Raw genomic sequence first — 24,310 nt, 5'->3', positions numbered from 1 at the left:
TTCTGCTGCTCTTCAAATCTTCTCCCTCCACCATAGGCTCCTCGGTATGCTCACGGGCATTCCTTTATTTCAACCAGGCCCTCAGTGCCTTTTGGTATTCCTCCTTTCTGGTGAGGTCTCTTACAGAGATTTTGAACTTTTTGCAGACAGCTTTAAGTTGTGGCACAGTGTAGGTATCAACCCTCTTCTCTTCAAATTCAATATCAACAGATGCAAGTGATGCTGGTTTTGACATGATGAAGATTGGCAGTTCTCAGTTGCAAGGAAAAAAAATAGTCCCAAAGTAAAAGTTCCACCAAATGTATGTGGTTGCGTTATGGTCTGCACTATACCAATAGTGTACACCAATCATTGTATGTAAGACACAAATGCAAGTCCAGATCCTCACCGCTGACCACCAATGTTAGAAATGGGGGTCTCTAGTTGGCAGAGGTAGGTACCTTTGTCCAAGTATGGACCCTTCTTCCTAGTCAGGGTGAGGGGGATACACTTCTAAAATAACCCCTGCTCACCCCCTTGGTAGCTTGGCACGAGCAGACAGGCTTATCTCAGAGGCACCAGTTTAGAAAAATAAGTAATCTTTATCTGAACCAAAACAAGATCAAACAATAAAAATCCACAATACAGTAATAAAATATGACTTTCAAATGGTAGAAATAGTTCAGTTCAAAGCAAATTGCAGATGCGACACTTTTCACACAATGTGCCTTGGATGCATCGCTCACACAAACAAAAATGTCCGCAGGGAAGGTGATGCGTTGGTTCCTTACACTCAGGGAAGGTGATGCGTCGATTCCTTGCTACGGGGGAGGTGATGCGTCGGTTACTTACTGTGTCTCCCAATGATGCGACAAACTTGGCGCCTCGATGCGATGCGACGAACTGGGTTGATGCATGAATTCTTGCAGCCGCACAGCAGGGCTCGCGTCAGAATCGGTGCGGTGATCTCAGACTTTGGAGATCGATGCACTTGATGACGCGTGCAGCGATTTCTCAATCCCTGGCAGGCGCTGCGACGATTTCTTTGGCCATGCGTCGGAAACAGGTACGGATGCGTCCTGTATCTCGGTGTTGCATTGAGTTTTCCAGCTCCCAGCGGAAAAGCATCTGTAGATGTCCAAAACAACAGCAGGCACTTCTTTGCAAGCCAGAACTCCCAGCAAGGAAGTTCAGGGGAGCTGGTGGTGAAGTCTTTGTGTCCTTGAGACTTAGTAACAGGAGGCAAGCTCAATTTTAAGCCCTCGGAGGTCTTCCTCAAGCAGGGGACACAGCAAACAGCAACGTCCTTCCTCCTTTCCTTGGCAGCAAGTAGCCACTGCAGGCCAACCCCAGACAGCAACCAGCACAGGGACAGTATTCCTCCTCAGCTTCTCCGGCTCTTCTCCTTGGCAAAGGTTCCTTTTGATTTCTCAGAAGTGATCTAATAGTCTGCGGGCCCCTCTTTTTATACATAAAAATCCTTTGTTCTCAGAAGGCAGAGAGTGTCTGTACCCAGCCAAAACCAATTCTGTCCTCACTGGTGCAGCTTCCTGGCAGGGGGTGGAGACAGCACTGTTGAAGGCAGACCAGGCCCATTCAGGTGAAAGGATATCTCTTCCCCTATTCTAAATGAAGACCAGGTCTATTCAACCCAGCCCTGACTCATCCGGCTCTCTGAAGCCACTGCCCCCCTCCAGCCCCTGTCATCCAAAAGTCAGACATGCAATACACAAACCTAGCAAAGGCACACTAGATGGTTAAGCAAGAAAATACCTACTTTCTAAAGGTGGTATTTTCAAACACGCAATGTAAAAATCACCCTCACTAAACTTTATTTTCCTAACTTGTTCCCAGGGGTAGTTATGTTTATAAGATGTTGTAAACAAACTCCCCATTCTGTTCAACGGGAACAGGTAGCCTTGCAATAGTGAAAAACTAAATTGCCTGTAATTCACTATCAGGACATGCCACACACATCAGGGTATGTCCTATGTCCCACCTTTCACATACAATGCACCCTGCCCACAGGGGTACCTTGGGTCTACCTTAGGGATGACTAATATGTAAGAAAAGGGAAGGTTAGGGCCTGGCAAGTGTGTGCACTTGCCAAGTCGACATGACAGCACTAGGCTGCACACAGGCTCTGCAATGGCAGGCCAGAGTTACATTTTACAGGCTGTCTCTGTGGGTGGTACAATCAGTGCTGCAGCCCACTAGCAGCATTTGATTTACAGGCCCTGGGCACACACAGTGCACTGTACTAGGGTCTGACTAGTAAATCAAATATGCCAATCAAGGAATCACTAATGCAAACACCTGCATGTTCTGCCCCTCCCACCAGGGCATGTCGAAACCATCTCCTATGCATACTACTCAACACCCGCTCCATCCACAAGCACGCCGTCGAACTCTGGGACCTGCTCGACTCATCCTCCCCATACGTCGCCTTCCTGACTGAGACCTGTACGAACCCCTCTTCTGCGCCCGACATTGCCATAGCCATCCCGGATGGCTACAAGATTACCCGCAGCGACCGCACCAACAGACCGGGGGAAGGAATCGCCATCGTCCACGGAATACCCTTAGAATCTCGACCAGCACAGAAGACACCCTCAGCACCGCCGAACACCTGCACTTCCAGATCCACATCGATCCCAACACCACCCTCAGAGGAACCCTAATCTACAGACCCCCAGACCCCAACCACAGTTCAGAGCTCCAGCACAGACTTCTTCATCCTGCACGCACTGGCCTCCACAGACCACATCCACCTCGGAGACCTGAACTTCCACCTCGAGAACGCCAACAACAGCAACTCTACCACCCTGCTCAAAAACCTCGCCAACTTCGGACTCAAACAACTCGTCACGACACCCACCCACTCCGCCGGACACCAGCAACCACGTCACCTTCAGCCACACCACCGATCTCCACTGGAGTGACCACTGCTGCATCCACTTCTCCTTCAAGAAAAACACCACACACAACCACCTGCAACGAGTCCCCCACCGCAGCTGGAACAAGGTCACCGAAGACCAGCTAATCACCACCCTAGACCCACCAACCGACCACACCGACACAGACGCCCGCAACCTCAGGCAATGGATTGACGACTTCACCAAAACCCTCGCCCTGATCAAGAAACCCTCAAATAGACGCACCGACAGAAGAGCCACCTGGTTCACCACTGACATCCAAGCAGACCTGCCGAAGACTCGAGAAAAAGTGGTGCCACAAACAGACACCGGACAACCACGCAGCCCTCAAGAACTCTAGCCTCAGGCACCACCAACTCATTTGAACCGCCAAAAGGACCTCCTTCAAGGAACACATCAACAACAACGCACACAACAGCAAAGAGCTCTTCACCATCATGAAGGAACTCGCCAACCCCAGCTCCAGCTCTAACGACATCCCGCCATCACAAGACCTCTGCGACTCGCTAGCCACCTTCTTCCACCGCAAGATCATTGACATCCACGACCCCTTCAACACTCTGACCCCCCCCGACAGCCGCCGACATGTCAGACTCACCGCCCCCCAGCCACAACGGCCTCCTGCTCTCCTGGAACCACATCAAAGATGACAACACCATCAAAACCATGAACACCATCCACTCCGGCTCACCGTCAGACCACTGCCCCCACCACATCTTCAACAAAGCGAGCTCCATCATCGCACCACCACTCCGGAAGATCATCAACAGCTCCTTCGAGACCGCTACCTTCCCGGAGATCTGGAATCACGCCGAGATCAACGTCCTACTCAAGAAACCCAACTGACCTCAAGAACTTCCAGCCCATCTCCCTGCTCCCGTTCCTGGCGAAAGTAATCGAGAAGATCGTCAACAGACAACTGACCCGCTTCCTTGAAGGGAACAACACCTTGGGCTCGTCCCAATCCGTATTCCGCAGCAACCAAAGCACCAAAACCGCCCTCATCGCCGCCACCGACGACATCAGGACCCTGCTGGACAATGGCGAAACAGCGGCCCTCATCCTCCTAGACCTCTCAGCTGCCTTCGACACCGTCTGCCACCACACCCTACGCACACGCCTCCACAACGCGGGGATCCACGACAAAACCCTGGACTAGATCACCTCCTTCCTCACTGACAGAACCCAGAGAGTTCGCCTCCCTCCATTCCGATCCGATCCTAAGCCACCAAGATCACCTTCGGCTTACCCCAAGGATCATCCCTCAGCACGACCCTTTTCAACGTCTACATGTCACCGCTCGCCAACATCGTCCGATCGCACGACCTCAACATCCTCTCATATGCCGACGACACCCAGCTGATCCTCTCCCTCACCAAGGATCCTGCCACCGCCAAGACCAACTTCCACGAAGGAATGAAGACCGTCGCCAAATGGATGAAGAACAGCCGCCTGAAGCAGAACTCTGACAAGACGGAGGTCCTCATCCTCTGCTCCACCCCCTCCGCCTGGGACGACTCCTGGTGGCCGGCCTCACTAGGAGCTGCAGTGACACCCACCGACCACGCACACAACCTGGGGTTCATCCTGGACTCATCACTGTCAATGACCCAGCAGGTCAACACCGTCTCCACCTCCTGCTTCAACACCCTCCGCATGCTTCGCAAGATCTACAGATGGATCCCCACCGAAACCAGAAGGATGGTCACCCAGGCCCTCGTCACCAGTAGGCTAGACTACGGCAACGCCCTCTACGCGGTAATCACTGCCAAACTCCAGAAAATACTTCAATGCATACAGAACGCCTCAGCACACCTCGTCCTCGACATCCCCCGCCACAGCCACATCACTGCCCACCTGATAGACCTGCACTGGCTCCCCATCAACAAGAGGATCACCTTCAAGCTCCTCACCCACGCTCATAGAGCACTCCACGACGCCAGACCAACATACCTCAACAAACGACTCACCTTCTACACTCCCAACCGCCAGCTTCGCTCCGCTGACCTCTCCCTCGCCACCGTCCCACGCATCCACCAAACAACCACGGCGGCAGATCTTTCTCCCACCTCGCCGCCAAAACATGGAACACCCTCCCCATCCACCTACGACAGACCCAGGACCTGCTGACCTTCAGGAGACTTCTCAAGACCTGGCTGTTTGAGCAGTAGCAGTCCCCCCCCCTCCCCCTCCCTTAGCACATTGAGACCCTCGCGGGTGAGTAGTGCGCTCTACAAATGGATTTATTGATTGATTAATTGATAACAATTTACAAAGGGAGCACTTGCACTTGGGCACTGAACAGCAGTGGCAAAGTGTCCAAAGCATCTAGACCAGCAAAACAGAGTCCAACACACAGCAAAAACACAGGAGGCAAACTCAAAAATGCAGGGGAGACCTACGCCAATGGTGTCAGGTCTAGCAGTGATGTCCCATACACGTGCAGAAACAGATTGTAAATTGTTGGAAGATTATTTTTGAAGTCGACATACAGGACAGCACACAACAAATCCTGGTGACTGCTCTAGCCTCCAGACATCAAATGACAGGAGCCTGGAACCCTCACCGAGAACCGTCAGCACTAAAGGTTCTATCATAAAAGCAACAGCAAATATAACATACAATCCACCCTAGAACCCAGCCAATAAACATGGCACAAAGAGAATAAAATAGGTAACACATAAACATAATGCAGAAAAGCAAAACAAAATTTCCCAAAAATTACAAACTACAACATTTTACCCCTCCCCCCATTATGAAATCAAACAGCAACACAACTTAAAACTAATCCTGGACATAATCGTTGAATTATCCTGTACAATGCATGTCTTCTGCTTCTCTCCAAAGAACAAGATACTTCCTGGCCCACAACCAATGGACCTTCATTGTTTACACCAACTACACTATCCCCATCTCCCAAACTCTGCACCTTACAAACATCCACACAACCAGTTTCATTACAATTTATATGATTCTCACCATCAAGCTACCAACAACCCATTTGCAAAGTCTCAGCAACATTCTCCTCTTTATTTACAGTTTCCTCCACAGTTCTCCTCCTGACTAGCGCAGCATTTCTTTTATTCCACCATTTGCCATCTTCCACCTAAATGTCATGTTTGGAAACCTTCACCCCATGTAAATTGGGAAAAACTTTGACCTGTCTTTTCGAGCCCCCTGAGGTCTTTTGATCCTTCACCACAGCCCCCACCTGAAACTGCACGTCCTTCACTTTATATACTTCATCATACCTCTGTTTGCTTTTCACTTGGGCACCCTCAACCCTAAGACGTACCTCCTCCAGATTAGACATCTTGTCTTTAATATACGTGTGCTCCATCACCCACCCAGAATCAAGCTTACAAGAAGAATACCTTCCTTTCAACAGAACAAATGGAGACACACCTGTTGTGGAATATGGAATATTATGATAACTCTGCAATCTCTCCTGTACACGCTCCAAAACATCTCCACCGGTGAAAACAACCATTTGTATAGTTTCCTGCAACATCCTATTCACTCTCTCCACCATCCCATCACCATATGCTCTATACAAGGCAACCGACAGGTGCTTGAACCCAAAAGACAAAAAAATGTCTCCATGATTTAGATTTTACCTGGACTCCATTGTCTGTACTAACTCCTTGGGAACTCCCTCTCTCCACAACAAGTCCTTTAAACAATCTATAAAAGCACAAGCACTAAGATCTTTTAAAAACGTGCAATCCACCCATTTAGAAAAATAATCTACCACTACCAAAGCATATCTCATACCAACCGCAAGATTGTACATAGGCCCTATAAAGTCCATGCCCAACTTCTCCCACGGACTCTTGGATAACTCCACAGAACAAAGATGACTGTTAAACATGCAAACCATTTTGTCTGACTCCATACAGTTTGTGCAACTGCCTACAAATGCCTCCACCTCGGTATCCATACCAGGCCACCAGAAAAATGTACGAAGTCTCTTCCTGGTGCCTGCCAATCCTGTATGACCTTGGTGAGAAAACCTCACCAATCGTGATCGCAAATCCAACAGCGGAATCAACACATTCCCCCTCAAAATCAAATCCCCTTCAATAGTTAGCTCATCTTTCACCATATGAAATAATTAAATTCCATCCTCTAAATTCCTTTCTTTTGGCCAGCATTGAACAATAAAATTTGTCAATGTCACTTGACAACCACCACGCTCAGAATGCTGTTTCCATTCCTGCAAGCCAATCACTTAATCAACACCAACTAGACCATCAACTTATCCTACCACACACTCAACATCCTCAACCCCTGGACTACATGTGAGCTCAGCTGGAAAGAAAATCTGCTCTAGAATTCCTTACCCCTGGAATGTTCTTGCCTTCAAAGTTATAATCATACATTTTGGACAATACACTTATGAGTCTGGGACAGGCTCTGCTAAGATCTTTGTCAGACAATCACTATACTAACGGTTTGTGATCAGTCCCAAGAATGAACTTCTTTTCTCCTAAAAAGATAGCAAAATGTCTCATAGTCCAAACCCAAGCTTCTCTTTCTATAGTGCTTGTTGGACCTATGTCCTAGGGGTAGCTTGGCCCAGGTCAACAGACTAACATCTCCACTTGGCCTTTCATGCTTGCATCCTACTCAGCTCACAATCTTGCGCAGCACCACCCAAAAGAAAGGACACTACACTGTACTTTTTTTAGAAAAAAGGTAGAAAAGTTTATCTTCCCTTTCCAAATGAATCAATTTGGTTTTTATCCTCTACATTCCAGTTTCACAACATTGCATTATGTTCTAAATGGTAATACTAGTCAACATCAGATTGGCAGATAATTCATCAACACAGGATAATGTAACCCAGCGCCTTAAATTCCAGCCCCAATTACAGTACCACGTTTATCATGTACATCCCACTGGCAATCAAATGGTTATATATTCTGTACAATCTTCAAGGCAGATGAGTACATTACAGCTATTTCAAGATCCTACAAGGTCTTTGGGACCAGATTGTTACTCTAGCAAGTTTCCTCCAGGGTATACACGATAAGGGCACCCCCAGCGCTATTCTCACATCCCCCAATGCGCTCGGAAACAGTTGGATGCACTACGCTCTTTACTCTGATGTACCAGGGATAGTCTTATGCAGGCTGTCAGTTCTTGTCCTCTTGTTGAAAGTTACCCCCAGGAGGCCCAGCTTACACTATGCCTGGCTTCCTCCTCACGGGGTGCTTCACGGGGTGCTTCACGGAGGCAGGGGCCGAGTTCCTGGCTAATTTCTACTGAAACCCGACATTCAAGGGGGTTCTCCTCAGGGAGGGCGAAACCAGGGACCTTTTTCTTCCGCCCGCCTCCCCGGAATCTTTGCGACTTGCAGGCTCCCAAGTGAGCCAAGGCCCCGCTCCACAGCGCTTCCCCTCCCAGTCCGTCGGCCTCACCTCAGTAACGGTCTCTGGCGGAGTTCAGCGCCGGGGGGAGGTTGTCCTCAGCTCTTCGTTGTCCTCACACCCCCGACACCAGTACTTCGAGCCTCCGCTTCGACTAGAGGCGCACCCGACGCCGCCAGGAGCAGCGCGGCTCTCGGGGGGCGCGGCTTCCTCACTCATCCAGGAGCGGCGGGGGCGGCGCTCCAAAACCCCGTCACGTGACACTAGTCCGGCCGCTTCAGAGCTCGACACAGCCCCCGTTTCCTCAGCGCAGCCTCCTCACACTCCCGGCTGCGTCGCTGGCCGGCAACTGGCACACTAGAGCCCCAGATCTCCCCACAAGGCCCCCAGAGACTTCAGGGACACTTCTAGATCCGGGTCCGCGGCAGTGAGTGTTCCCAACTAAGGTTCGTGACGGGGGGGGGGGTCAAAGTTAAACAGGCGATCTGCACACCCAGGCGGTCACATTGATAAGCCAACTCCTGGGGACTACAGCAAAGTCTCCTTCCTCTCTGTCAGGAGGATGATCAGTCGATAGTTCTGGAGTCCAGTATCCCAGGGGTCTACCAGGATGTAGGAGTGATAGTCCAGGAGGGGGTCTCGCTTCCCTGACTCTCTTCAGAGGTCCTGATTAAGTAGGAGCGTCCTGGGTAAAGGTGACCTCAGACAGTGGCCGGGGACAGGGACAGGTCAAAAGGTCGAGGGTGGTATCGGCTGAGGAGGGAAGGATCGCAGAACCTCAGAACTATCAATTTCCCTCTCTAGCGCAGCCACCTCCCCACTCAGATGCCTTACTCCTGTCTACCTCACAGCCCACCTATCAACCTAAAATGGCCGACCTACCTCACCCCTATTTATAACCTGGGCCCTGACTGACCAGAGTGGTCCAGAAGGTTCCGGAACCCCTCATGATAGTCTATGGCCCAGGTCCTAGGGTGACAGTTTAATCCACCATTTTGAGACAACACTAAATCCCCTCTTCCATTTTAGTGAGACACCTTGCACCTCACCCTCAATTAGTGAGAATGGGGCGCCCAGAGCCTCTACGTCTACACCCAAAAAGTTTAGTAGACAAAAAAATGAGAAGGTGAAAAGGGACATAAAAAGAATTATAAAATGAGGAGGGAACTGCCAAAGGGCTGACAGGTCTAACACGCGTCCCCCCCAGCTGAAAGTGGGGAGAGCTACCCAACCCCTTGGGAGTCCTCTTCACTAAGGCGGAAATACCTGGAGAGACCGTCAGCATTGGCGTGGTCCACTCCTGGGCGATGTTCCACCCTAAAGTCCATCCCCTGTAGGGAAATGGACCACCTCAACAGCTTGGGATTCTCGCCCCTCATTTGCATCAGCCACCTAAGGGGCCGGTGGTCGGTCTGAACCAGGAAGTGCGAGCCAAACAGGTATGGCCGCAGCTTCTTCAGAGCCCACACCACCGCAAAAGCTTCCCTCTCAATTGCACTCCACCTCTGTTCCCGGGGGAGTAGTCTCCTAGATAGGAAAACCACCGGTTGGTCTAGACCCTCATCATTAAGTTGCGACAGCACTGCTCCAATACCGTGCTCCGACGCGTCTGTCTGGACAATGAACTCCTTAGCGAAGTCAGGGGCCCTGAGAACAGGTGCCGCACACATGGCCTTTTTCAAGGTGTCAAAAGCTTGTTGACATCCCTCGGTCCAGATCACCCGTCGAGGGTGCTTTTTGGAAGTGAGCTCAGTCAAGGGGGCCACGATGGTTCCGTATCCCTTGACAAAGCGTCGGTAGTAACCAGTGAGGCCCAAGAAGGCCCGAACCTCTGTCTGTGTCTTGGGGGGTTCCCAGGCCATGATGGTTTCGATCTTGGCCTGGAGGGGTTGCACCTTGCCCCGACCCACCAAGTGACCGAGGTACACTACCGACCCCTGCCCGATCTGGCACTTACTGGCCTTGATCGTCAGACCTGCCTGCTGCAAAGCCTGAAGAACGGCCTGAAGATGACTCAGATGACCCTCCCAGCTGCGGCTGAAGACAGCGATGTCATCCAGGTACGCAACTGAAAAGGTTTCCATTCCAGAGAGGACCTGGTTCACCAATCGCTGGAACGTAGCAGGGGCGTTCTTGAGCCCGAAGGGCATCACACAGAACTGGTAGTGACCCTCGGGTGTGGAGAAGGCTGACCTCTCCTTGGCTCCATCCGTCAGGGAAATCTGCCAGTACCCGGAGGTGAGGTCAAAGGTACTGAGATATTGGGCAGCTCCCAGCCGGTCAATGAGCTCATCCGCCCTTGGGATTGGATGAGCGTCTGTCTTTGTCACAGAATTCAGTCCCCTATAATCCACACAGAACCGGAGTTCTGGGGTAGTGCCCGGTGGGGCAGCTTTGGGTACCAGTACCACCGGACTGGACCAGGGACTACTCGAAGGCTCAATCACTCCTAGCTCTAGCATCTTGGTAACTTCCTCATGGATGCTAGCCTTCACCTTATCCGACAGTCGGTAGGACTTGGACTTCACAGGTGGGCTGTCCCGTGTCCACGTCATGGGTACACAGATGAGTCCTTCCCGGGATAAGGGAGAACAAGGAAGCAAACTGCTCCAGTACCTGGCGACAGTCCTTCCGTTGTTCAGGAGTTAGTGACGGTGAAAGGATCACTCCCTCCACCGATCCATCCTTCTCTTGGGACGCAAACAGATCAGGAAGAGGTTCACTTTCCTCTTCCTCTGACCCATCAGTCACCATCATTAACGTGACCTCGGGTCTCTCTTGGTGAGGCTTGAGGCGATTGACATGGAGCACCCGATGGGGCTGCCTGGGGGTCTTAAGATCTACCACGTAGGTAACCTTACCCTTTTTCTCAACCACCTCAAAGGGACCTGACCAGCGATCCTGGAGGGCGCTAAGCTCTCCAGGTTCCATCACCCACACCTTCTGGCCAGGCTCCAGCTCCACCGGGTGAGCGTTTCGGTCATACCATTCCTTCATGACCGTTTGGCTGGCTTCTAGGTTTTCAGAAGCTTGCTTCCACAACCTAGCCATTTGGCTACGAAAGGCCAGCATGTAGCTCACCACATCCGGGGGAAGTTTTCTGGGAGTCTTTTCCCATCCATCCTTCACCAGGCTGAGGGGTCCACGCACAGGGTGCCCGTACAACAACTCGAAGGGGCTGAAGCCCACTCCCTTCTGTGGTACCTCCCGGTACGAAAACAGCAAACAAGGTAGGAGGACGTCCCATTTCCTCCGCAGGCCCTCGGGCAGACTCCGGATCATGCCCTTTAAGGTTTTGTTAAACCTTTCCACCAGACCATTAGTCTGGGGGTGATAAGGGGTGGAGAACCGGTAAGTAACTCCACACTCCTTCCACATAGCCCGCATGTATGCCGACATGAAGTTGGTACCTCTGTCCGACACCACTTCCTTGGGGAATCCCATCCGGGTAAAAATTCCCATAAGGGCCCGTGCCACCGCAGGTGCAGTAATGGTCCTCAAAGGTATAGCCTCTGGGTACCGTGTGGCATGATCCACCAGAACCAGGATAAACCTGTGACCGGCCGATGTTGGTGGATCCAATGGCCCGACAATGTCGATGCCCACCCTTTCAAAGGGGGTACCAACGACAGGCAGTGGTTCCAGGGGAGCTTTCAGCTTCACCCCTGTCTTCCCACTAGCTTGGCAGGTTACACACGTCCTACAAAAAGTATCGGACGTAATCCTCATCTGAGGCCAGTAAAAATGAGGGACAAGTCGAGCAAAGGTCTTGTCTTGTCCCAAGTGTCCTGCCAAGGGTATTTCGTGAGCCAGTCCTAATAGGAAGGCTCGGTAACGCTGGGGAACTACCAAGGCCCGGGATGAACCATGCACCGGAGCCTTGGGTTCGCTATACAGGAGTCTATCTTCCCAGTATATGTGGAAGTTCCCCGAATCGTTACCCGCTGCCTGGGCTTCGGCCTGCCGCCGTAAACCCTCAAGGGTAGGGCACTCCTTCTGGGCCCGACAAAACTCTTCCCTAGTAGGTCCTCCCTCCACCTGCCAGTCTGCAGGGGTAGGCAAGCCCTCCAGGGACGTTACATCCCCCTCCGTAGACTCCGGGACAACCTTAGTTGCCCCATCCACCTTTGGAGGGTCAGATGCCGGGGCAGGCTTTCCCCGTCCCAGTCTACCCTTTCCGGCAGCTGGTTGGGCCTTTGTCCCAGGCTCCAACCTCGGTGTGTCCCCTTTTCGGGTGGTCTCGGACCGAGTGTGGGCACACGTCCACTCAGGGGTCCCCAACATTTCCATGTGGGCCCTGAACTCAACCTCCTTCCACGCCGAGTGTTCAAGGTCGTTTCCCAACAGGCAGTCGACCGGCATGGCAGGGCTGATCGCAACTCGTAGAGGACCCGCCACCCCTCCCCACTCAAAGGGAACCTGGGCCACCGGATAGTGACCCTCTCGGTTGTCAGCCATCACAACCAGGTGGACTACATTGGGGACCACCTGCTCTGGGGACACCAGCTGACTCCTTACCATAGTCATGCTGGCTCCTGTGTCCCTCAGAGCCTCCACCCTCTGGGCATTGATGGTGACCCATTGCCTGTACTTAGTAGTATTCGAGGGCATCTGGGTCTTAGGAACCATCTCACAATCCCCTAAGGACACTAAGGTTAGCCCTGCCCACTCACCTCCCTTATCTAGGGGCAACTCCTCCCCGAGCACTACACTCGCCACCCCAGGGGTCTTTCCTCCAATGGGAGGGTGTGGTCTCTTGAGACACTTGGCATCCCCCTTATAGTGCCCAACCTCACCACACTCGTAACATCGGACAACCCTAGGCTGCTGACCACGGTCAGGATAAGGGGGTTTGTGGGGACCAACCTTAGGAGGGAATCCTACTCCCTTCCCTGGTGAACTCTTTTGGGGACCTTTAGAGAACTCCCTCTTTTTGTCTCCCCCCTCTGTCTTCTGGGGGGCGCCCTGTCCAGTCCTTTGGAAATTCCCTCCAGTCCCTTTTGAGGATACCCGGGTACTCGCCCAGATATCCGCCTCCTCCGCAAGCTTCCTGGGATTAGTTAGCTTGCTGTCTACCAGGTGCTGACGCAGCTCTGGAAAACTTTTCTCTAGGAGGTGCTCCTTTAAAATTAAATTGTACAGTCCCTCATAGTCCTTGACATCACTGCCCTGCACCCAGCCCTCTAAGGCCTTCCTGGCATAATCCAAGAAGTCCACCCAATTCTGAGTGGACAACTTCTGACTGCCCCGAAACCTCTGCCTAAATTTTTCAGGGGTCAGTCCGAATTTCCTTACTAGGGCTACCTTCATGACGGGGTACCTGGTCTGGTCTGGCTGTTCTAGCGCTAACAAGGCATCCCTCCCCACCGGAGGCATATACCTATACAGGCCACCCCCCCACTGGGCTTCAGGGACCCCATGGGCTCTTAGAGAAACCTCATAGGCAGCCAGCCATTTTACAATATCATCCCCTATGCCATAGCTAGCAACCACGTCTTTGGGCAGGTAGGGCCTGGACTCTCTCGAGACTTCTCTCGGTATGCTGCCACCATTAGGACTGCTGGGGGTTCCAAGTTGAAGGGCTTTGAGCTCTAACTCTTTTAAGCGAAGCTCGTGGAGGAACTTCCTCTCCTCCCTCTCCTTTTCCAACCGGGCCAGATCCATTCTAAGCTGTCTCTCTTCCCTCCGATCAACTAGGTCAGCAGAGGACAGGCTCCCCCCCGAGGCGCTACTTCCCACTCTTGATGGGGCCCTGGACCCCACGTCCATATTACCGCTCCCAGGGGGTAGAAGGACTTCCGGTTCTTCTAGGAGATCTAGTCCTGGTTCTTCTTCCCGTTTCCCGCTAGGGTGGGCCATAACCCAGGCTCTTAAGCTTGCCTGGAGCTCTGTCTTCTTTGCCCCCTGCTTAAAGAATACCCCCCGTTCCTGGCAGAACTCCTTCAACTGGGCCACTGTATACTCCTCCAGCCTACCCAATTCGAATTCCATCCTGCCAGATGGGACCCCAACACAGTTAACAAGAACTTTACTCAAGAAAGAGAATCCACAGGACAATTTTAAAAATCTCCAATTAAGAAATAATCTGGAGAAAACTCCAGTCAAAACAATACAGTGTAGGTGGTGTTGCGCGCAAAACTGCTGCCAAGCGGATGCAGGCACTGAATAACGATCCCACCGCTGAGCACCAACTTGTTGGACCTATGTCCTAGGGGTAGCTTGGCCCAGGTCAACAGACTAACATCTCCACTTGGCCTTTCATGCTTGCATCCTACTCAGCTCACAATCTTGCGCAGCACCACCCAAAAGAAAGGACACTACACTGTACTTTTTTTAGAAAAAAGGTAGAAAAGTTTATCTTCCCTTTCCAAATGAATCAATTTGGTTTTTATCCTCTACATTCCAGTTTCACAACATTGCATTATGTTCTAAATGGTAATACTAGTCAACATCAGATTGGCAGATAATTCATCAACACAGGATAATGTAACCCAGCGCCTTAAATTCCAGCCCCAATTACAGTACCACGTTTATCATGTACATCCCACTGGCAATCAAATGGTTATATATTCTGTACAATCTTCAAGGCAGATGAGTACATTACAGCTATTTCAAGATCCTACAAGGTCTTTGGGACCAGATTGTTACTCTAGCAAGTTTCCTCCAGGGTATACACGATAAGGGCACCCCCAGCGCTATTCTCACATCCCCCAATGCGCTCGGAAACAGTTGGATGCACTACGCTCTTTACTCTGATGTACCAGGGATAGTCTTATGCAGGCTGTCAGTTCTTGTCCTCTTGTTGAAAGTTACCCCCAGGAGGCCCAGCTTACACTATGCCTGGCTTCCTCCTCACGGGGTGCTTCACGGGGTGCTTCACGGAGGCAGGGGCCGAGTTCCTGGCTAATTTCTACTGAAACCCGACATTCAAGGGGGTTCTCCTCAGGGAGGGCGAAACCAGGGACCTTTTTCTTCCGCCCGCCTCCCCGGGATCTTTGCGACTTGCAGGCTCCCAAGTGAGCCAAGGCCCCGCTCCACAGCGCTTCCCCTCCCAGTCCGTCGGCCTCACCTCAGTAACGGTCTCTGGCGGAGTTCAGCGCCGGGGGGAGGTTGTCCTCAGCTCTTCGTTGTCCTCACACCCCCGACACCAGTACTTCGAGCCTCCGCTTCGACTAGAGGCGCACCCGACGCCGCCAGGAGCAGCGCGGCTCTCGGGGGGCGCGGCTTCCTCACTCATCCAGGAGCGGCGGGGGCGGCGCTCCAAAACCCCGTCACGTGACACTAGTCCGGCCGCTTCAGAGCTCGACACAGCCCCCGTTTCCTCAGCGCAGCCTCCTCACACTCCCGGCTGCGTCGCTGGCCGGCAACTGGCACACTAGAGCCCCAGATCTCCCCACAAGGCCCCCAGAGACTTCAGGGACACTTCTAGATCCGGGTCCGCGGCAGTGAGTGTTCCCAACTAAGGTTCGTGACGGGGGGGGGGGGGTCAAAGTTAAACAGGCGATCTGCACACCCAGGCGGTCACATTGATAAGCCAACTCCTGGGGACTACAGCCAAGTCTCCTTCCTCTCTGTCAGGAGGATGATCAGTCGATAGTTCTGGAGTCCAGTATCCCAGGGGTCTACCAGGATGTAGGAGTGATAGTCCAGGAGGGGGGTCTCGCTTCCCTGACTCTCTTCAGAGGTCCTGATTAAGTAGGAGCGTCCTGGGTAAAGGTGACCTCAGACAGTGGCCGGGGACAGGGACAGGTCAAAAGGTCGAGGGTGGTATCGGCTGAGGAGGGAAGGATCGCAGAACCTCAGAACTATCAATTTCCCTCTCTAGCGCAGCCACCTCCCCACTCAGATGCCTTACTCCTGTCTACCTCACAGCCCACCTATCAACCTAAAATGGCCGACCTACCTCACCCCTATTTATAACCTGGGCCCTGACTGACCAGAGTGGTCCAGAAGGTTCCGGAACCCCTCATGATAGTCTATGGCCCAGGTCCTAGGGTGACAGTTTAATCCACCATTTTGTGACAACACTAAATCCCCTCTTCCATTTTAGTGAGACACCTTGCACCTCACCCTCAATTAGTGAGAATGGGGCGCCCAGAGCCTCTACGTCTACACCCAAAAAGTTTAGTAGACAAAAAAATGAGAAGGTGAAAAGGGACATAAAAAGAATTATAAAATGAGGAGGGAACTGCCAAAGGGCTGACAGGTCTAACAGTGCTGCAGTTACGCTCTGCATTGAAAAGGCATTTTGAGGCAAAAGCCATGGTGAACTCTTTTCCTTCCACTAACTGAGTGAGCACTGCTCGCAAACCAACCCCACTAGCATCAACCGTCACAATAAATTGTGCCTCATCCTTGAAAGCATGAAGAGATGGAGCGTTGACAATGTGATTTTTCATATACTCAAATGCTTCAGTTTGCTCCATACCCCAAGCATACTTCACCCCCATGCAGATGAGTCTTCTCAGAGGTTCAGTTTCTAGCACAAATGTTTCTATGAAGCATGAGTAGTACTCACACAACCCTCGGAACGATCCTAACTGATCCTTATCACTAGGTGCAGGGCTACTCTTAACAGCAACTACTAAATCTGCTTCTGTTTGATTTCCCACTCCTGAGATGTGATGACCCAAAAAATCTGTTTCTCCGACAAGGAACTTACATCTATCCTTTCACACAGTCAATTTATTGTGTTTCCAAATGTCCAACACACTTCCTAACTCCCGCACTTGATCTTCTACAGTGTCAGAGAAAACAAGAATATAATTTTGGTATGCAATTACATTCTTAAAATCCTCAAAATGTTTGAACATCAATTTCTGAAAGGCAGATGCTGCCAAGGCCTGCCCGAATGGCATGCATAGAAACCTAGCCACACCAAAAGGAGTGTTAAAAGCCATTAAAGAACGTGAACCTTCTGCAAGTTCCACCTGATGATAAGCGGTTCTCAAATCAAGAGAAGAAAGAAATTGAGCCCCCCACTCCCAACTGAGCCAATATCTCTTGAATTTTAGGCAGTGGAAAACAATCTACCGAAACGTTTTTGTTAAAAGACCTGAGGTCAACAACGAGTCTTATGTTACCTGTTTTCTTGTTGGTCATAACCATTGGAGAGATCCATTGAGAGGAGTCAATTGGTTCTATAACTTTATTTGCACACAACTTGTTTAAATGTTGCTTCAGTCGACTCCTGATACTCAATGGAATACAGCAAACCTTATGTACCACCAGTTGGCATATTCTTTCAGAATAACTTAGTGTTCATAGCCCTTTACAGTTCCCAGTCTGTCCTCAAACTAGGTTTTATGTTCCTTCAACAACTCCTGAAGTGACTTAGATTGGATAGGAACCTCAGCTTATGAATTTGGGCATGCTAGTACTATTCCAATGTTTCCTTCAACCCAATATATTGTAACCCCTCTTAGCAACATACATTTTAGTATAAATTGAGCTGACCTTGTATGAGATTCTTTCAGGAAAGTAAGCCATCCTGTCTATACTGCGACCTCCAGAAGCTTCGGTACGAATGTCAGGAGACAAAATGCAAATCGTACTACATTCTTTCAAAAATAATTAATCAGTCACAAAAGTAATTAAAGAGCAGGACTACACCATGACTTCCACCTCAACATTACCAACTCAGATATTGAAGAATGCATCCACACCTCTAATAGGATCCACCATTTTGATAGACAACACACCCCTGCTGTCGCTTGCTCAGCATTATCCTTGGGTTTAGTTGAGACATTACAGTCTGTAACCAATGCCACCTTCTGAATATCCTTATATAGTCTTGCAAAATCTCAGATTTCTTTTTTTTTACATTATAAGCAAGTTTTCCAAACCGCTAGACACCCTTCAAATTTTGTCATGCAAGTATTGAATCCACATCTGAAGCACACACTTGTAACAACGCTATCTTTTTTATGCGCAGAACCAAACTTGAGTTTTACATTATTAGCATTAACGTTTTCCACATCAGAAACAATTTAGCATTTATTCAATTCCTTGGATGTCAGTACTGATCTTTAAATGACTCTTGCAATTTCTAAAGTTTCATTTAGGCTGGCATTCTTGCAACACAGTACTTTTTCCTGAGTTCTTTTTTTGTAACAATTAACTACCAATAAAAATATTTGTTACCCTTAAATTTAGAAGTAGATTCCAAAATGTGAAGTTCTTCCAAACAATTGTCAATGGATTCATGCCTCAATGTAAACATCCCAATCAACTTCAGATGTTTGACTCGCCAGTGGTAGATTATCAAAGAAGCATTGTCCTTCTGAACCTAAGCAAGTATAAAGAAGAGCTAATTTCCTTATGGGTTCAACTTTGTACCATCGATTGCAATTAAATAGCTGTCGAAAGTCATGAACCACTGTTTCCATTAAAACTTCTGAATACCTGGTTCAGCTGGAAAGACTGTGGGGCAATTAACATTCTACATGTTTATTCAAGTACATCGAATAAAGTAGCACTAGGGTGACAAGTTGTGGAGGAACACTTGGAGTGCTCACATATGTTGAAAACAAGAGCACACCCTAAAACAAAGCCACGTGTGTAAGCCAGTTGGAGCCTGTTTTAAATCCATAATGCTGCTTCACAAAGGACGAATCACAAATGCTGCTTCTGTTCAGTATGTTTTTCCCAGCAAGCAGAGGGTCAGAAAGAGGAGTAACAAGCCAGCACCTCAACACGCCAGCAAAAGTGCAGCAGGGTAAGCAAAATATATGCAGCACAAAAAAAGCGTGTGTGTGAGAGCTTATTGTTCATCAAGGGAAAAGAAAGGCGAACACATAGCACGAGCCGCCATTCCATCGCTGTTTCTGATCTTACTGACAGTATGATCTGTGTCCAAGGGAGGCTTTAATATAGACAGTAATCCATTTCTTAAAGTTGCCTGGTTTATATGGACTTATGTTGCATGTGTTAGCACATTAAACCCTCACAGATTTGCCAATGCTTGTTTTGTTTTGTTTTGTTGATTTGTTCAGGTCAGAGGTCAGGGTAACTCTGTTAAAATCATATAATTTGTTATGGTGTTTCCCTAACCTTGATAGATGTTTTGCCAATAAGGGGGTCAAAGACTTTAACGGCCACCTGTATTTGGTAGTAAGCACTCCGCTCCTATCAGCAGCTGTCATTCTCAGCAGATGCTAGTAGTCAGACTAAAAAAAAGCTCAAACATAGCAGCTTTTGGAACTAAACAGATCCAAAACCTCAACAACAGTATCTACAGGGGCTTTTGGAGCCAAAACTGTCCAAAAACTCAACAAGAGTATCAACAACATTTGGCAAATAGAAGACTAATGTTGCTTATGATAAGCACTTTGGCAGTACTGCACACCTTAGGTCCTTCATGGTACTTGTGACTTTAACTCATTCATGCTGCTTCCAGTCATGCTAAACGTGCACAGAGCAGGATGAATCTGCTGCGCTCGCACTCTTTGGCAAAGCAAGCAAGGACACTTTACGTCAGTAAGGATCCAGCTCCTTAGTGATAAATAATCAATTTCTTGAAAGATACACTCTAGAAATTTGCCATAGAGGAATTGTACCGTTAGTAAGCCAAAACATACCATAATATAATTCCTTTATCTAAGGCTAGTGGTGACTTCAAGGCACAATGTTAATGTGAAAAAATTACATATCTGCTCTGATCTGCTGACTTTCTACAGATTTGAGGTGACCTCTAATACCTGCTGGCTATGGTCTAAAGACACCTTGCTGATGAGAACATCTATTTCTCCTCCTCACTCCCAGAAAACGACTTAAGAACTGCCATTCAAGCCCTTGTGGTCTTGCATCTGCATGGCGCCAAATCCCTGTTCCAAGGCCTACCAAACTCAACAGTGAAATGAAATAGGTTTCATCATGGGTCCCATCTTCTTGCTTTCCTCTATGGTAAGGATAGCTCCCATGCATAACTTAGTTCAACCATCAAAACTCTATTAAGATTCCAAATACACAAGTCTTCTGTCTTCACAAGATTGTTTAACAATTGTATTAAGTGAATAGGTACAATAACTCGGAACTGTCCTTCATGCCACACAGATCGTGAATTCTGACTTCACCAACAGCAATCTTCGTGCTTCTAGTAGTTTTTTCTCATCAAACCTTCCATTTCTTTCATCAGAGAAAGCAGGCAACAAAAGTAAGGAATTCTTTTCTCAATCTTTCTCAAGTCGTTCACCCTCCAGTCACCGCTATCCTTCTTTTTCTTTCCTCCATTCATCCAGACAAAAGATAGTATGGTGTTAGGCTTCCTGTACCAGAGCAACTCAAGAGGAATGTTTCCTGCCATGGAGTGTGTGTACACCCTTGAAAGAAGAGCATCTTTGCAGTTCAAAGGAAGATCTTCTTGTTCCAAAGCATCTCGGTGACACTTCAGTGTTCCATCCTCCACATCAAGGAACATGGAACTAAAGAATTCGTTGTCACATTGCATTTCAGCTCACATCCCTTCATTAGGAGAATGAATCTATGAACAAAAAATAAACGTGTGTTAAATGTTAAGAAGGGACATTTTGGCACAGAGCCTACGATAACACACACCATTTACAATACACGCAGTTTTTTCCTACGTTTTTTCCCACCCGAAACTATAATATTGATCTGAACTGCCTATTATGATACCCCCACGGGAAAGTGTTTTTCTTTCCTCCATATATCTTTACTGTACCTATATCTTACTTAGGTAAAACATTAATAAAATGTATCTTGAATTTAAAAAAAGAAAGGACATTTTGGCTTTAAAGTTCATTTACACAATCAAGTTCTTTAAGTTAATAATTTGACACATTGTCTCCATCACCTAACTTTTTTCCAAGTGACTGATAGCATCCTGCCATGTTAGAAAAGCAACACATATAAATATATATATTTTTGCTTTTTACTAAACGAGAGTAGCAAGTGTAGCTATCTACCATGTCAGTGGTCGCTGTAACAAGTAAATGATATCAACAAAACACAATTATACAAAATAACCTTAATTTTTTCGACCCTTTTGGGAAAATCTTGTTTAAAAAATATTGATCGTTAGCTTCCTTTTTTTAGTAACAATTTGTTAGCATTCAGCTATGGAGCCATACTTATAGCTTTAAGAGTTGAAGAAAGTACTTTGTTGCAAATATTTCTACAGTGTTTGTTCCACTTTGTTTGCTTGTGCATAGTACTCCCCGTTTAAAGGGGTTTGCGCGGTCATTTGATCAAATAAATGCATTGTACTATGTTGCATTTTGTGAAACTCTGTGTTTTAATAGGCACTGCTTAATGTAGATGATGATTTTCAGCTTCGTCTGTGTTTTTTAGGTCTGGCCTTGAAATTTTACTAGATGTCTCCCCAGCTTCATGTAATAAAAATAAATCCTACATAAAAAATAACTGCATGTATGCAAAAAGAGGAGGGCTTGACGTCAGCCCTTTTCATTGACTGGTCTGCTCAGTTATCATTCACATTTTGCTTTCACCCCCCACAGCTTACAGGATAAAGCAAAGGGCCAGCCTACTTCAGCAACTGGCTCTCTAGGATTGTGAGTGATGGAATTTTGCCTGATTATTCAGGTGTTTTGGCTAAAAAGAAGAGTGCTTAAGTCCCAGAATAGTGGGACCATTATTTACTGTGCCAGTGCTTTTTTTCTTTCCATATATCCTTTTTTTTTTATTATTTACTCCTCTTTTTGAGGAGTAAAAAAATAAAAGGAATAACACAGTACCTTTTATTTATGTAAATAAGAATATTACTTTCCTATGAAGTGCACTAAAATTAAAAGGGTGTTTAATACCTGTCTCAAATAACACTTGCATGCTAAAAAGCACTTGCACTGACTGTTTTATCAACATTGCATGTGATGATTAACTATATTTTTAATTAAAATTTGTATCCGAAGCATATGGCCACCAAGGTCAAGTACCAGCAAATTTTATTTTGTATTCTTTTTAATTGGTGGCATATGCATGCTTTAAAGTAAAACAGCTGCTGCACTAGCTTGTGAAGGCCAGGTCTACAGCCTTTACCACTGCTTGTTGAAATATTGCTTCAGTTTATATACAGCTATGTGTCTCCTTGTAACGTTTATTGACTAGTAGAATGGGCATGATTTGTTTTAAATCAAGATGTAGGTATGATGTTTTTGATAGTTCTAAATCTGTGGAATCAAAAAAAGTGGCTCTTTAAAAAATGGTTCATTACCACTTGAAATTAATGACCAGAGTTTCAGTTCTATGAATTTGATTTTTTTTCGAATGAATGGAAAGGATGGATACAGACTGTTTTGACTTAGAAGTCAAAAGCTTAGTCCTTGTAAAAGATTAATTTTCAAATTGAATTCAGCAGTACTCTCATTAGACATCCACATTCACTTCATCTTTTGTAACATGACTATTAGTTTAAAAAAACTTTCAACACAAATTTGTGACTATATCCCAAAAAAATTATTTTAAAGAAGAATGAAAACGTGAGTAGAGTAGAGTACTGTTTGTATCGGTTTATTTGGTTAATAGCAAACCTAACCATTGATTTTCTGATAAGGTTGAGATCCAAATAATGATTGTAAAATGTGCTGATTCTCAATATGAATTTTAATCTATTATGCGAAGAACAACTTGTTTGAATATTCAATTCCAACTCCTGTTGAGACCCTTTCCAAATAATGAATACATCCTCAATATATGTCAATTAAATAGGTTTTCTCTTTTCAGTTTATATCCGAAAGAATACTGTGCACTTCAAATGTATACCTAAAATGATTAAGTAAACAATAGAGGGAGTAATTCTCCGAGGAAATCAGTGTTGAAATCCGCTAGGTACCACAGAAGGGGAAAAAGGAAAGATTGTTCCTTTCTTAGAAAAAGACCCCTCACTCACCAACCTAATTGGTGACCCACCATAGGGGTCCCACCCGAGTAACCAAATGTTACCCGGGTGGGCTTCAACACCTGATTTCAGTGGAGCTGATTTTTCGACAAAAGTGCAAGTGATTGAAAAGTGGTTTAAAATTGTCTTTATTGTACTCCCTAAATTGTTAATGCAGGTCAATAAGACAAGATTAAAAAGAAGCGTGTGATACCCTGGGAGGCTTAAATGGCCTGTGGTATCAAAAGTGAGTGATGGTCTACATGTTTCAACCTGTAGGTGACAGTACTAGGTATTTTTCAGGACCAAGTGGGATGACCCAAGCGGTGTGCATACGCTAAGGTGCACCTGAACTCTGAGTCACTTGTGAACCATATCGTGTACTCGCGTATGGAGGCCTCTCTTCCATTACAGAGAGTAACAATCTGAAAAACAAATAAACAATCACATAAAAGTACATATTAATACTGTATGACGATCTGAGCAGTTACTACATGTGTGGTACTTGCATTCATACACCGTGGAATATGCAAAGTCAAGCACACGTATCGCAGTTAAGACAGGTAAGTGCATATCCGGGTCCGCATCCTCGAGGTAGTTTAAAATGGAAGCCAGAAGTGCAACCACCCTATACAGACCCACAGAAACAGTCAAATGTGGGTGCCATTAATGCTCAACCAGATGATGAGCATGTGCTAGATAATGGGAGTCATTCAGGAGTGAAAGCACCACTCGTGCAGGGAGAAAAAGTATTGAAACCGAAGTTACAACCGGGACATAACCAAGAAAACGGGAATTGAAACAGAAAATTGAAAAATTAAAAATGGGAGGGCAATGCTCACTAAAGGCTTCTTGCAGCCTCACTTCATGGAGACCGTGGGGAGGGTACTGGCTCTAGTCACGCTCTGTGGGTAAAAATGATTCCGACATCATAAATCGCCAATAATGCTAGCAAAAATATTTTAAGCGAAAAGAGCGTCGCCCACCTGCAGCTGTTACTTACTATGCCAAGCCATACCACCCGCAAGTCTGCCTAGGATAAAGCCCTTCACGGAATCCCGAGGATCCAGCAGTTGGCGTCTCTGTTCACTTATGAACCGGGGACTGCAATTGTGTTCCGTGTCTCGTGACTAGTGATGTCATCACGCGATCGTGTCCAAAGTGGGGGC

The 24,310-nt window shown here is 47.7% G+C and overlaps 1 protein-coding gene and 1 long non-coding RNA gene across 3 annotated transcripts in view; one reads left to right on the top strand and one right to left on the bottom strand.

Annotated features, from left to right (window-relative positions):
• Nucleotides 1–24,310, top strand: part of LOC146829470 (synaptotagmin-like protein 2) — a 704,022-nt gene that overhangs the window by 494,377 nt on the left and 185,335 nt on the right. The window lies entirely within an intron of this gene.
• On the bottom strand, nt 17,422–24,276 carry LOC146829471 (uncharacterized). Its single transcript, XR_014962265.1, has 2 exons — nt 24,145–24,276; nt 17,422–20,768 (listed from the first exon to the last, which is right to left on the bottom strand). It is a non-coding gene; the product is annotated as an uncharacterized LOC146829471 (long non-coding RNA).

This window comes from Triturus cristatus, chromosome 5_2 (assembly GCF_964204655.1).
Source record: "Triturus cristatus chromosome 5_2, aTriCri1.1, whole genome shotgun sequence".
Classification (NCBI taxonomy): Eukaryota; Metazoa; Chordata; class Amphibia; order Caudata; family Salamandridae; genus Triturus; species Triturus cristatus.
The sequence above is the reverse complement of the archived record's forward strand: the minus strand, read 5'-3'. Positions and strand labels throughout refer to the sequence as shown.